General features: G+C 42.2%; 1 protein-coding gene across 2 annotated transcripts in view; it reads left to right on the top strand.

Annotated features, from left to right (window-relative positions):
* The window catches only part of LOC144682225 (cadherin-8-like), a 266,245-nt gene that overhangs the window by 1,123 nt on the left and 252,986 nt on the right, over positions 1-12,136 (top strand). The window contains exon 1 of one of the 2 annotated variants that reach the window (XM_078544647.1): positions 8,986-9,408. The exons of the other annotated variant lie outside the window; for it this stretch is intronic. The gene's annotated coding sequence lies outside the window, so the exon portion shown is untranslated. Of the gene's footprint in view, positions 1-8,985; positions 9,409-12,136 lie in introns of those variants that run through there. 2 annotated transcript variants of the gene reach the window in all.

The following is a 12,136-nucleotide window of genomic DNA, read 5'->3' as shown; positions in this document are numbered from 1 at the left end:
CACACACACACACAATTAATTGTGAGCACTTAACTAGCACAGACTCTCACTTGCAAAATGGACACACACAAACATGAACTCAGTCGCTCATCCTCCCATTCCCACGGCAGGTACACAAGCACTTGCTGGCAGTCATACTTGAACAGTTGCAAGTATTCACTCATTGGCTTTGCAAATTTATATACCTGCTTTCATATACATGCACATTTAGATAGATATAAACAGAGAAGTGAAGTCCCAGAAATTAATTCCAGTGATATTGTCAGACACATGCAACGTATTAGCAAGGTTACAACTGTGATTTTATATTAATCAGATTCATTGGGAAAGAAAAGGAAGTACTTGCATTTCTACAGCATGATCTCAGGATGTCCCAAAGCGCTTTACAGCCATTGGGAATACTTTTGAAGAGTAGTCATTGTTGTACTGTGAGAAACACATCAGCCAATTTGCACAGAGTAAGCTCCCACAAAGAGCAATGTGGTAATGACCAGATCATTTTTTTTTAGCAACCTGTCATTTCACTGCCTGCCAATTTTTTTTTTATATGGTACTCGTACTGTTAGAACTGCAGGAGCTCATGTGAATTTGTCACCAGATGTCACTCTGCACTTAAAACAATCTTACCCTATTCTATTCATCTTACCATTGAAGTTTTAGCAGCTAAATCATTGCTTTTCACATTTCCTGGGGTGCTTACAACAGCATAAGTGAGTGAATCTTTAACTTTTTTGTAATCACTGTGGAAAACTTAAAAAAAACACTAGACCACCTGCTCCACATTAGAAGCTGGTTATGCTTCACCTCTTTTTTTTTAAATTCATTCGCCGGCTAGGCCAGCATTTATTGTCCATCCCTAATTGCCCTTGTTCAGAGGGTATTTAAGAGTCATCCACATTGCTGTGGGCTTGGAGTCATACATAGGGCAGATCAGGTAAGGGCAGCAGATTGCCTTCCCTAAAAGGCATTAGTGAGCCAGGTGGATTTTTATGACAATCAGCAAAATGGTTATCACCGGACTTTTAATTCCAATTTTTTATTGAATTCAAACTTCATCATCTGCCATGGTGAGATTCAAAGTGGGTCACTAGAACATTACCCTGGGTCTCTGGAATACTAATCCAGTGACAATACCACAATGCCACCACCTCTCCCTAATCTACTCAATTCCCTCCTCCCATGCCACCTCTCTTCCTGTTTTCACTAAAACTCCTCAAAACCCATTTTCATTGACCATGCCTCCAGTTCCCCATACTAAGATCTCCCCTTTTCCCTTGCAAGATGCCCACCGTGTTCTTTTCATATCCCCATATGAAAAGTACTATATAAATGTGAGCTGTTATTCATGAGCTCCAAGCTCAGGAGGTTGAAGGACGCTGTGTGCACTGTTAAACCTGTTGTAAAACCATTCACTGTCAAACTAGTGTGAACTCGTCTCCTCCATGTGCCCTCCAGCTCTAGAGTAGGGTTTGGTTCCAACATCAGCATTGCAGCAAAGTGGGAAACTTGCTAAAGTTGAAATATAAACCACTAACTATTGTTGTGTTGATATGAATTGATTACGAGAGCACTACCAATGTAAAAAGGGGTAGTAGAGCTTAGGAACCAGCTCCCTTGTGAACCAAAGCCAAGGGGTCTCCCAACACATTAGGAAATAACCAGGGAGTCTGTTGGGTCTCCCTGAGCTCAATTTTCACTGGATCTAAAGTTAGGAGATTGCAAAGGTGCAGACTTTAAGCTCTCCAGATATTGAAAAATGGCCTGCTCCAGAAATATGTGATATAAGTGCTAATCGCAGTGATGTGCAATCAACAGTATAACTGAGCTGTGCATTGCACTGTACAGATACTGACCTAATGGTAGCCACTGCAGTATCACTGCATTCGGTTGTATGCAGTATTCTGCCCATTGAACCCACAGTATACCACAGCCCAGCATAAAATGGTTGGTAGCCATCATCATTTCCTTCCTAAAACCCTCTGTCTTTCCACATTATCCCTACACCTTCAGTCATTTCTTCTAAATCCATCTTTCTTGGCCTCCTTTAGTCACTCAGAATTCTTGAGTTCTTCTAACTTCCTCTCCTCCCATATAACACGACTTAAATCCTACCCCTTGGACCAAGTTTTTGGTCAGTTGCCCTAAATCCCTTTATGAGGCTCGGTGTCAGATTTTAAGAAATAGGACCAGGATTTTGCCATTCATCCCTTCGAGACTGCTGCACCATTTGATAAGATCATGGCTGATCTTCTTTTCCAACTCCATCTTTCTGTTCTTCCCACATGCCTAAATTCCCTTAGTTTCCAAAAACCTATCAAACTCTGCCTTGAATATACTCAACAATCAAGCATCTGCTGCTCTCTGGATAGAGAATTGTAAAGATATGCAACCCCCGGTGTGAAGACATTTCTCAACATTTCAGGCTGAATGGTGGACCCCCTCATTCTGAGACTGGCCCATGTTCTAGTCTGGGAAAATGTCCCCACATCACCGATCCTGTGAAGTTTCTTAAGAATGTTTAATGTTTCAATGAGTTTATTTCTTAGTCTCCTAAATTCTCAGGAACATAGGCCTAGTCTTCTCAATCTCTCCCCATAGGACAATCCACTTATCTGAGGAACCAGTCTAGTAATCCTCTTTGCCCATTCCTTCCAGAACAAGTATATCCTTCCTTTGGTAAGGAGACCAAAACTGTCTGCAGTACTCTAGGTGTGGCCTCACCAAGGCCCTTTGTAATTGCAGCAAGACATCTTAATGTTTATATTCCAATTCCTTTGTAATAAAAGCTAACATACAATTTTCTTTCTTAATATCTTGCTGTATCTGCATGTTAACTTTCTGTGATTAATGTACCAGGACAGCCAGGTCCTTTTGAATCCCAACAGTTCTCAGTCTCTCACATTTGAAGAATTATTCAGCTTTTCTGTTTTTCTTACCAAAGTGGATAACTTGACACTTTGTCACATTGTATTCCATATGCCATATTCTCACTTAACTTGCCTATATCAATTTGCAGCCTCTTTGCGCTATCTTCCCAGCTAGCTTCGTGTTGTCAATAAATTGGATACACATTTTGGACCAGAATCTGCTGAAGCGGGATATCTCACAGCAAGTGCCATGAGTTGGATTTTTTTCCCTTGCTTTTCAGCTCCAATTCCTTTTTTGTTGCAAATTACTGCAAATGGGAATTAGTAATTGTGCAGCAAGATCTGGGACCTAGGCTATTGATGAAATCAATAGTCTATCTTCTAAACAAATGAAATTTGAGGATCATTTATTTGGTCCCCTCATCTACGTTACTGATGTAGATTGTACATAGCTGAGGCCCAAGCACCAATCTACCCCACTAGTTACAGAATGTCAATGTGAAAATGGCCTGTTTGTTCCTACTCTCTGTTTTGTCTCTGCTAATCAACTCTCTACCCGTGCTAGTGTATTATTCACAATCTTTTGAGCTCCAATTTTATGCAATAACCTCTTGTGTGGCTTCTTGAAAATTCAAATATATTGGACGCCCGGTCTTCTTCTTCAACCATCTAGTTACAATGTTAAGAAGCTCTGAACAGATTTTTCAAACATGGTTTCCCTATCATAAATCCATGTTTTGCCCTATCATGTTATGATTTTCTAGTTGTCCTGATACCGTGTCCTTTTAACTGGAGATTCCAGTATTTTCCCTGCATTAATTCCAGGCTAACTTGCTAAGATTTCACTGTTTTCTCTCCCTGTCTTTTCTTGAATAGTGGGATTACATTTTCTACCTTCTAATGTATGGTAATTGTTCTAGAATCTAGGGAATTCTGGAAGATTTTGCCTGATAATGCTCATGTGAAACATCTTGGGATTTTCAGTTACATTAAAGGATGACATAAATGCAGGTTACATAGAATTACATAGAACATGCAGCAGAGAAACAGAGCATTTGGTTCAACTATCTAGCACTGTGGCTTCATGAATTTATCCAGGAGTACTTAAACCAAAGGCATTTAACCTGGTAAGTCCTGAGTTCAAGTCCTAGTGAGATGGCCTGAACTCATGTTACTCTGGCATGGACTTAATGGCCTTCTTCTGTGCAGTAATGACTCTATGATTTGCCTGCGCTGGCGTCTATACTGCACAGCAAGTCTCCCCCCACTCTGTATATCTCATCTCACTCTTTCAGCCTATCTTTCTAATCCTTTTTTTTTTCATGTACTCATCTTTTGAAAACAACAAAACTATTTGCCTCAACTGCTTCCTGTGACAGCCATTTCCATATTCTAACGAATCTCTGCATAAATACATTAAGTTGTTGCTGCTGCTTCCCCGCCCTTTAGAAAGTGACTGCTGCAAAAGTGCATTTGGCCTTTACAATTTGTGAAGTGAGCACATACCACCTTGAATTGAATTATGATAGTTTTCAAATCGAGGTTACATAATGCTGCTAAACCAGACATTGGGGCCAGACTATGTATGTAACTTATCAATATATTTATTTGGTCCCCTTGATGTAGGTTGCGCACAGCTGAGGCCCAAGCACCAATGCTTACGGTACCCCACTAGTTACAGAGTGCCAACCTGAAAATGGTCTGTTTGTTCCTACTATGTTTTGTATCCATTAAAAAAATCTCTATCCATGCTAATATATTATCCCCAATCGTCTGAGCCTGAATTTTATGCAATAACCTCTTGCGTGGCAACTTTTTGAATGATTTTTGAAAATCCAAATATATTCATCCCCTCCCCTTCTCTTCTTAAACCAGAATGCTTGAATGGAAGTTGAATACCAGTAAAAGAAAATATTGATTATCTCCCTGATATGAGACTTCTGTCTCATAAAGAAAAGAAACAACTTGTATTTATATAGTGGCTTTCTTGACCTCAGCACATCCCATTGCATTTTACAGCTAATTAAATATTTTTGAATTGCAATCACTGGTGTTATAAAGGAAATGGAACCACCAATTTGCACACAGCAAAGATGTCACAAAGAACAATTTGATAATGATGAGCTTTTTTTTTTACTGAATGTTCTCTGCTAATCTTCTTCAAAATACATTTGATGCCATGGGATCTAAGAAGGCAGATAGGGCCTTAGATAGCACCTCTGACAGTGCAGCATTCTCTCAATGCTGCACTGGGATTGTCATCCAAGATGTTTCACTCAAGTCTCTGCACTGGGATTTGAACTCCACATCCAATATTCCAACAAGAGTCACCCTGCACCAACCCCCACCCCCGCCACCAACCCCCACCCCCGCCACAAAGCCATGTGTTGGGTGTGAGCAGTAAATCATACAGTGTGCCTAAAAGTGCATTTGTGAGCCTCCTGAATCATACTGCAAGGTTTATGCTGGTGTTTAGCAAACGACTTTGCATCAGTACAAAAATGGCCATATTGCTTTACTCCAAAAAGGGCAAGGAGTCCAAAGTTAATGTGTTTTAACTCCAATGGCCCTGAAGATCAGTCTGAGAATTGGAACAAGAAGTTGGTACCAGTAAAAATGATCTTGGATCTGTTGGATTGTCATAAAAGCTAACTGGTTCACTAATGGCATTTAAGGAAGGAAACCAACCATCTCTGAATTGAAGCCATCTTGTCTTTCTTATATGTGATCCCCAGTCTCTCACCAACACGTTGGCTGACAATTCACCACCGTCTACAGTGACCTAGCAACAAACTCAGTTGTATCAAACCAATACCAGCAATTCAACAAGAAAGCCCATCCCCATCATCAAAGACCAGCTAGGGATGGGCAAGAAACACCAGTCTTGCCAGTGACACCCATCTCCCCAGAACAAATTAATTTTTTTAATAAAAGAATAAAGGGAGTAAATCTTAGTTGGGGCTGTAGCTCATGGTTGTGAGTTAGTGATTCCTACTGACAACTATGTGTATGAACATCAAGTGAGGCCAGTGTCAGGCTAGGCCCTGATGTCATGCCTCCTCCCCCTCAAAACTGACTGTCACCTCTCACCACCTAGCCACATGCATTAATCCCAGTTACTTGGAAAAGGGCATGCAAGACCATAAAAAAGGGGGAAAGTTGGAAGGGGAGGGAAGGGCCAAAAAAATGGGCAAGGATATCCCAGTACTCATCGTCATCAATGCATAGCTCCAAACCAAATACCAGCTCTTAACAGCTGGACTGGAAGATAAAATGTATCAATGTAAGTTAAATTGCTGTAAAATAAATCTGGAAGAAGGTGAAGCAGAATTAGTTAACGCACAGCTTAGAGCAGCAAAGTTTAAGAGACTTAATAAAGTTGTTCAAAATCATGACTAGCTTTGATAGAATAAATAAAGAGAAACTATGTCCTGTGGCAGCCGTGTCAGTAACCAAAGGACACAGATTTAAGGTGATTGGAAAAACCAAAGGTGACATGATTTTTTTTTTATGCAGCAGGTTGTTCTGATCTGGACTGCACCGTCTGGAAGAGTGGTGGAAGCAGATTCAGTAGTAATTTTCTGAGAGAATTAGATAAGTGCTTGAAGGGAAAATATTTATAGAGTAATGGAGGAAAAGCAAGGGAGTGGGATTGACTGGAAAAGCTGAACGAAAGATAGACAGGCATGATGAGCCAAATGGCCTCCTTCTGTGCAGAGAGTCTCAGACTGTGACATGGGCTTACAATGATCTTTTTGTGAAGTCAAATCAGAGAGCCTTTGAAAATCTACATGAACTGAGCAATGAAGTAGTGATACTTTTAAGGGCTCTGACAAACGTGGTGATTCATATTTCCTGAGGGACTCTGTCAAGCTTCACTGTACCTATTGTAGTTCTTGCAGCCTTTCCATCCTGTGTTAACTATGGTTCAGTGGGTAGCACTCTTACCTCTGAGTCAGAAGCTTGTGGGGTCAAGCTCGAGGAACTTGAGCACAAATTTTAGGCTGACTCCTGAGAGAGATACTGAGGCGGTGTTGCACTGATGGAGCTGCCATCTTTCAGATGGGATTTTAAAGTGAGGCCCCATCAGGCCTGTCAAATGGATGTTAAAGATCCACTGTTTCGAAGAAGGGTGGATGAGATATTTCTGATGATCAGATTCATATTTTTCCTTTAATCAACATCACCAAAGAGAGATTGTGTTTGAGGGAGCTTGCTGTGCCCAAATTGACTGCTGCTTTTCCGACATTACCACAGTGATTATACTTCAAAAGCGTTTCATTGGCTGTAAAGTGTTCTGGGATGTCCTGAGGTCAAGAAAGGTGCTATATAAATGCAAAACCTTCTCTTCTATTTCCTCATAAGAGGTCCTATCAGAGTTTCTTGCAGTAAGTTTTTGAATCCTTGGTCTCTGAACAATGAAGTAATCAATATTTAATTTGGGATGGTTCACTAACTGACCCCATTGTTGAATGATGCATCAATGGATTGCTTCAATCACACTCCCCTCTCAACTTTGTGAGTGTATTTCCTCCATCAGTTTGGGTTCATGGGTTCCACCCTTCAGTTTAAACTATATATCAGTGCTTACTTTTTTGGATTTGTGACATAGTTCGGTGTGATTGCACTTAGATTCTTTAACGCATCGTGATATGTGCTGGAAAACAATAAGTTTAATAGTCGAGTAGTGCAGATGATTATCTCATTTCTAATTATATTTGGGGGTGAGTTGGCTTACAGTCTGTGTCAGGCACCTGGTCCCTAACACGAACATCATTGTATCCACCAGGCAAGCACATTTCATCTCTGTTCCTCAACCCTGAGAATTCCCAACTGTTTTCTGTCTGCCATTCAACCGTGCATGCGCAATTGTGTGTGTTTGAAACTGTGCTTGTGTGGTTATGTGTCTAATTTTATGTCTGTGACTGTATGAGTAGATCATTCTTTGTGAGTGCCTGTACATGCAAATTGTATATGATTAATCTATGACTGTGTATACGACTCTGCTTCCATTTTATGTGTGCGTGGTTATATGTATGACCATCTGGGTGATTATATTTCTGTGTATACATGATTGTTATCAAATGACTGTGTGATCCTCTTTAATGTATCACAAGGATGTGTGTTTGCGTGAATGTCCATGAGTGCGTGACCTCAAGCCTCTATGTGACAAGTCGTTAAGTGTGAGAGAACGAGAGTGGCAGACTGTATGCCTGTGAACTGGTGCCTTTATACCTGTGGGTGTGAAGAAATGAGTGTGCCTGGCTTTGTGTGTGTGTGTGTGTGTGTGTGTGAGAGAGAGAGAGCCTTTCGGAACACAGGTGTGACAGTGATGTGAATGAGCGCTAAGCACTGATGTTCACTCTATCGATGATGCATGTTAATGATGACTTACTCCACTGAAGATTATATCCCAGTCAACTTCACATCAGCGTTTCCAATTACAAAAAGAACTGCAAATGTTAATTTTTTTTAAAAAAAAAGATTCGGTGCGATTTTAAACCCCACGCACGAATGACATTAATAACCTGATCTGTCCTTCACCTCAAGTGGTTGTGAATTCACCATTGACACGCGAAGGTAAATCGACAATGACTGGTGAGGCGGGAGTACCTGCTTCAGATAGGTTTAATTTCATTGACAATTACATCGAATGGCACAATCGGCTATGAGATGCCAGCCCCAGCTCTGTATTAACTTAAATTGCACTCAGTTAGTGCCAGAGATCCATTGAAATGTTACCAGTCAGAAAGCCACCTCCATCAAAAAACCGAACGAGTCATATGTGACTGCTGTATGTTAAAGAGCAGTTAGGAATGCACTGTGGAGTAAACTGTGAGTTTAAGGCAGCAATAGCTAACAGTAGGGTGTTGCACATGACGGATTATTGTCCTTAGCGAGCTCACTGTCCACTGCCTGGATTGTAAAGTTGTTGCTGTCTGTCTCTCTCTCTCTCTTCCACACACACACACACACTTCATGAAAGAGCTCGCATTAATTACGGAGCTCTAGACCTTCCCACCAACAGTCCAATAAGAGCTGTCAGGGGAGGCTCCTAGCTATGGAGCCTATACCAGCAGTTCAGGAGAGTCAGCAAGACACACTGTACAGCTCATACATTTTTATAACTGGAGTTATTTTGAGGATTTCTTCGACCAGACAGAAAAAAAAATACACTGAGCTTTTTAAACAAGGGGGAGGAGGAGGAGGGGGAGTGGAGAGCGAGAGGAGGGGATGAATTGTGAAAATCTTCGCTCTCTGCCTCACCTACCGGGAGAAGGCGAAACACTTGGGAAGGGGATGGTTACGTTCCGTGTGAATCACTGGCGGTGAAAAAAAATTGGACGTTGCATTGTGCTGGAGGAATCACATGAAACCCACGCTGATCCATGACAAGTAGGTGAACAGATCACCTTCGATTGTGATTGCTGCCTTCTCCCCACCAGCAACATTTTGCTCTGGTTACTCGGATGATGCTGAAGCCGTTTAAAAAAAAACAAAAAGAGGTATTCCGAGGGACCCCATCGCTCTGTTGAATAAGGTAAAGTCTTGTGTGTCTGTGTGTGTGAGTGAGTGTGTGTGTGTGTGTTTTTGGGGGAATAGATGTACAGTTCGCGTGCTGCGAATGTGAATTCTGATCTTCGCTCTCTGGTTTCAGTAACCACTGAATTGAAAGAGGGAGGAGAGAGCGGGAGAGGCTGACAAGAAGGTGTTTGGGGTGGGGGGTGTTTTAAGCGCTTTCTGAGGGGAGCTGTTCAAAGTTAAAGTAACGCTCCCCAACAGTAAACATTTCATTTCCCCCACTCAGTAGGTGTGGGAAGCAGTAAATTCCATCAATGTCTTCTTGGGGCCGGTCGGTGCATCGGAGGAATAGATCGAAGGTTGTCACACACACACACACACACACACAAATAACCCCAATGTCTTCCCCCATTCACTGATGCGGATAGCATGATTTTTTTTTGACTGAAGGGGCTCCGTGACCGATGCTACCGTTCGGAGAGGGGAGCCAGAGATAGGAAACAGTCCAACTTTCAAGTATGATTTTTTCAATCTCTACTGCGAGCGCTTTCCCCTCTCTCTTTACCCACGTTCTGTCTATCTCCCTTCTTGATGTAGAAATACCTCCCTTCCCTCTTCCTCCCCACCCACCCTTTCCTTCTCCCTCTACCTTAGCAAGTGCTACTTTTCTTTTTCTTTTTAACCCATTGGTCTGCCAAGCTGTAGGATATTGGGACACAAAAAGGATGGAAAGGCGGTCGAGTTAGCCAACTTCCCTCCCCTCCTGTCAGTGGCGAAAAACACACGGTGGCCCGGTTATGCCGCCCTAGACAACCTCACTTGTGTCAAAGCCGATCTGTGGAGATTGATCCGGGCTCAGTATAAAACACCCCAAACGTTTAAATGTTGACCACTCAAATGGCACCATCAAGAGATATAGGCGATCTGGTTATATACTACAATGCTCATATGCACTCAGGATTGTGTGTGTGTATATATGTGTGTGTATATAAATGGAAAGACAAAAAAAAAGTCTGGTTTTATGGAGTGTGGAGGTGCATACCAGTCCCCTTGTACATCATTTAAAGAGACTGCGTCAATCCTCCCCGCCAATCTGTTGAGAAAGGAGCATTGCATCAATTCTTAAAGGATTTGGGACGCTTTAGTCCTCAGTGATAAATGCATGTTTTAGATATTTGAAGTGGACTCGAGCAGCGGCTCCATTGAAATAACGCACCGACAGGTTGAGAGCGGTTGTCCAAGGGGTCCCAGGCTGCATTGATTTATTCTCAGAGCTGCTGTGCACTTCCTTCAAACAATTAATAACATTTATAGCAGTGATTAATACATTCACGCGGAACAGGGGGGAAAAAAATGGTTCAGGCGTTTTGATTTCAACCGGTTTATAAGTGATGAATTTCACTGTGCCCCCTTTGCAAGGGGCATTTAGACGCATAAGGATTTTAGCATGAGAAGGCAAAGGGATTAAAACCGCAAGTATAAAAGTGGCCTTTAGTTTGTAAATGTTCTCCATTTGCTTGCATCGGCACATCACCAGATTTCTTGGAATCGTAGCCAGAGTCCGAATCCTTTTACAGGTAGAAGCGTTCGGCTTCTCAAGTCGGAGTGAAGTTGACAAACTCTCCTTTTTAAACTGATGGACAACTTCCCTCATACTCCTCCGAAATGACCCCCCTTCCATCCCAAAAAGAAGGGTCGGTGCCGAGGGCGGCAGGACGATGCGGAGTCGATGTGTTGTGTCTGTTCCTGGCCAACCCAGTAACCTAGGCAAATCCGCCTCGCCACTGACTGACTCCCCCACACTCACTCAGCCACCGACTCGCACCTTCACTCCGACTTGTCTGTCCTGTGTGCATCTCTGTCCAGCTCCTTGGCCCTTGGCTTCCTTTGATGTTCCCCCCCCCTAACCCCCAGTGTGAGGCCGGCGCGGATCCCAGGTCTCCTTTGCCAGGGCGAGAATTGTTTGCAGTTTTAGTGGTTTAACGAGATGTTAAACTCGCGAAAAAAAAAACAAACATGAAATCTTCTTCAGCTCGTTTCCTGGGCGGAAACGGCCGAAAATCTTTCAGTGGGACCCAGGACAAAGTCAGAGATTCCCCACGTTAAGAACGCGAATGATAAATGAATTTTAAAAACAAAAACTGTTTCCAAAGAAGTCTGATAATGAAAGACCTGTATGGCTGAGACGCTGTTAATTTTTTTTACCAGTGTAAGTCACCAGTGCCGTGAAGGTACATCAGGGAAAAGTTACTCAGTGAGTTTCCCCCTTCACTGGTTATTAACAGCGAATGCATTTAACACTTGGTCGGAAAAGTTGAGTTCAGGCAAATCTTGTGAACATACAGCCCTGCAGTGACAAATCACAGGTTAAAATGCTGCTTCCTGTAAAGGAAAGCGCCAGCACTCTCAGAGCCTCTCAAAATAATGCCCCAGCAGTTCATTATTCCTCACCCCCATGTTACAACCGTAAGGCAGTTAAATTTTGTGGTGTGAGCGGGTGCCAAAGATAACAAAGAGGGGGAAAAAACGGATAGATCAGGAATAACCTGTTCAGATCACCCGGCGCTAAGCAAGTGATATCTCTTGAAAATGCGACCAGGATTTCAAAAGCAAGATTGTTTCATATCGCGAATGTACCAGATATATATATATATATATATATACACACACACATTAGCTTTATCGTGCTCTGTTCTGATGCATAAAAAAAACTGACTTGACACTGGAACAAGGTCACATATAATCAA

Source organism: Cetorhinus maximus, chromosome 6 (assembly GCF_964194155.1).
Source record: "Cetorhinus maximus chromosome 6, sCetMax3.hap1.1, whole genome shotgun sequence".
NCBI classification, from domain to species: Eukaryota; Metazoa; Chordata; class Chondrichthyes; order Lamniformes; family Cetorhinidae; genus Cetorhinus; species Cetorhinus maximus.
This window is presented reverse-complemented; position numbering and strand designations above follow the sequence as displayed.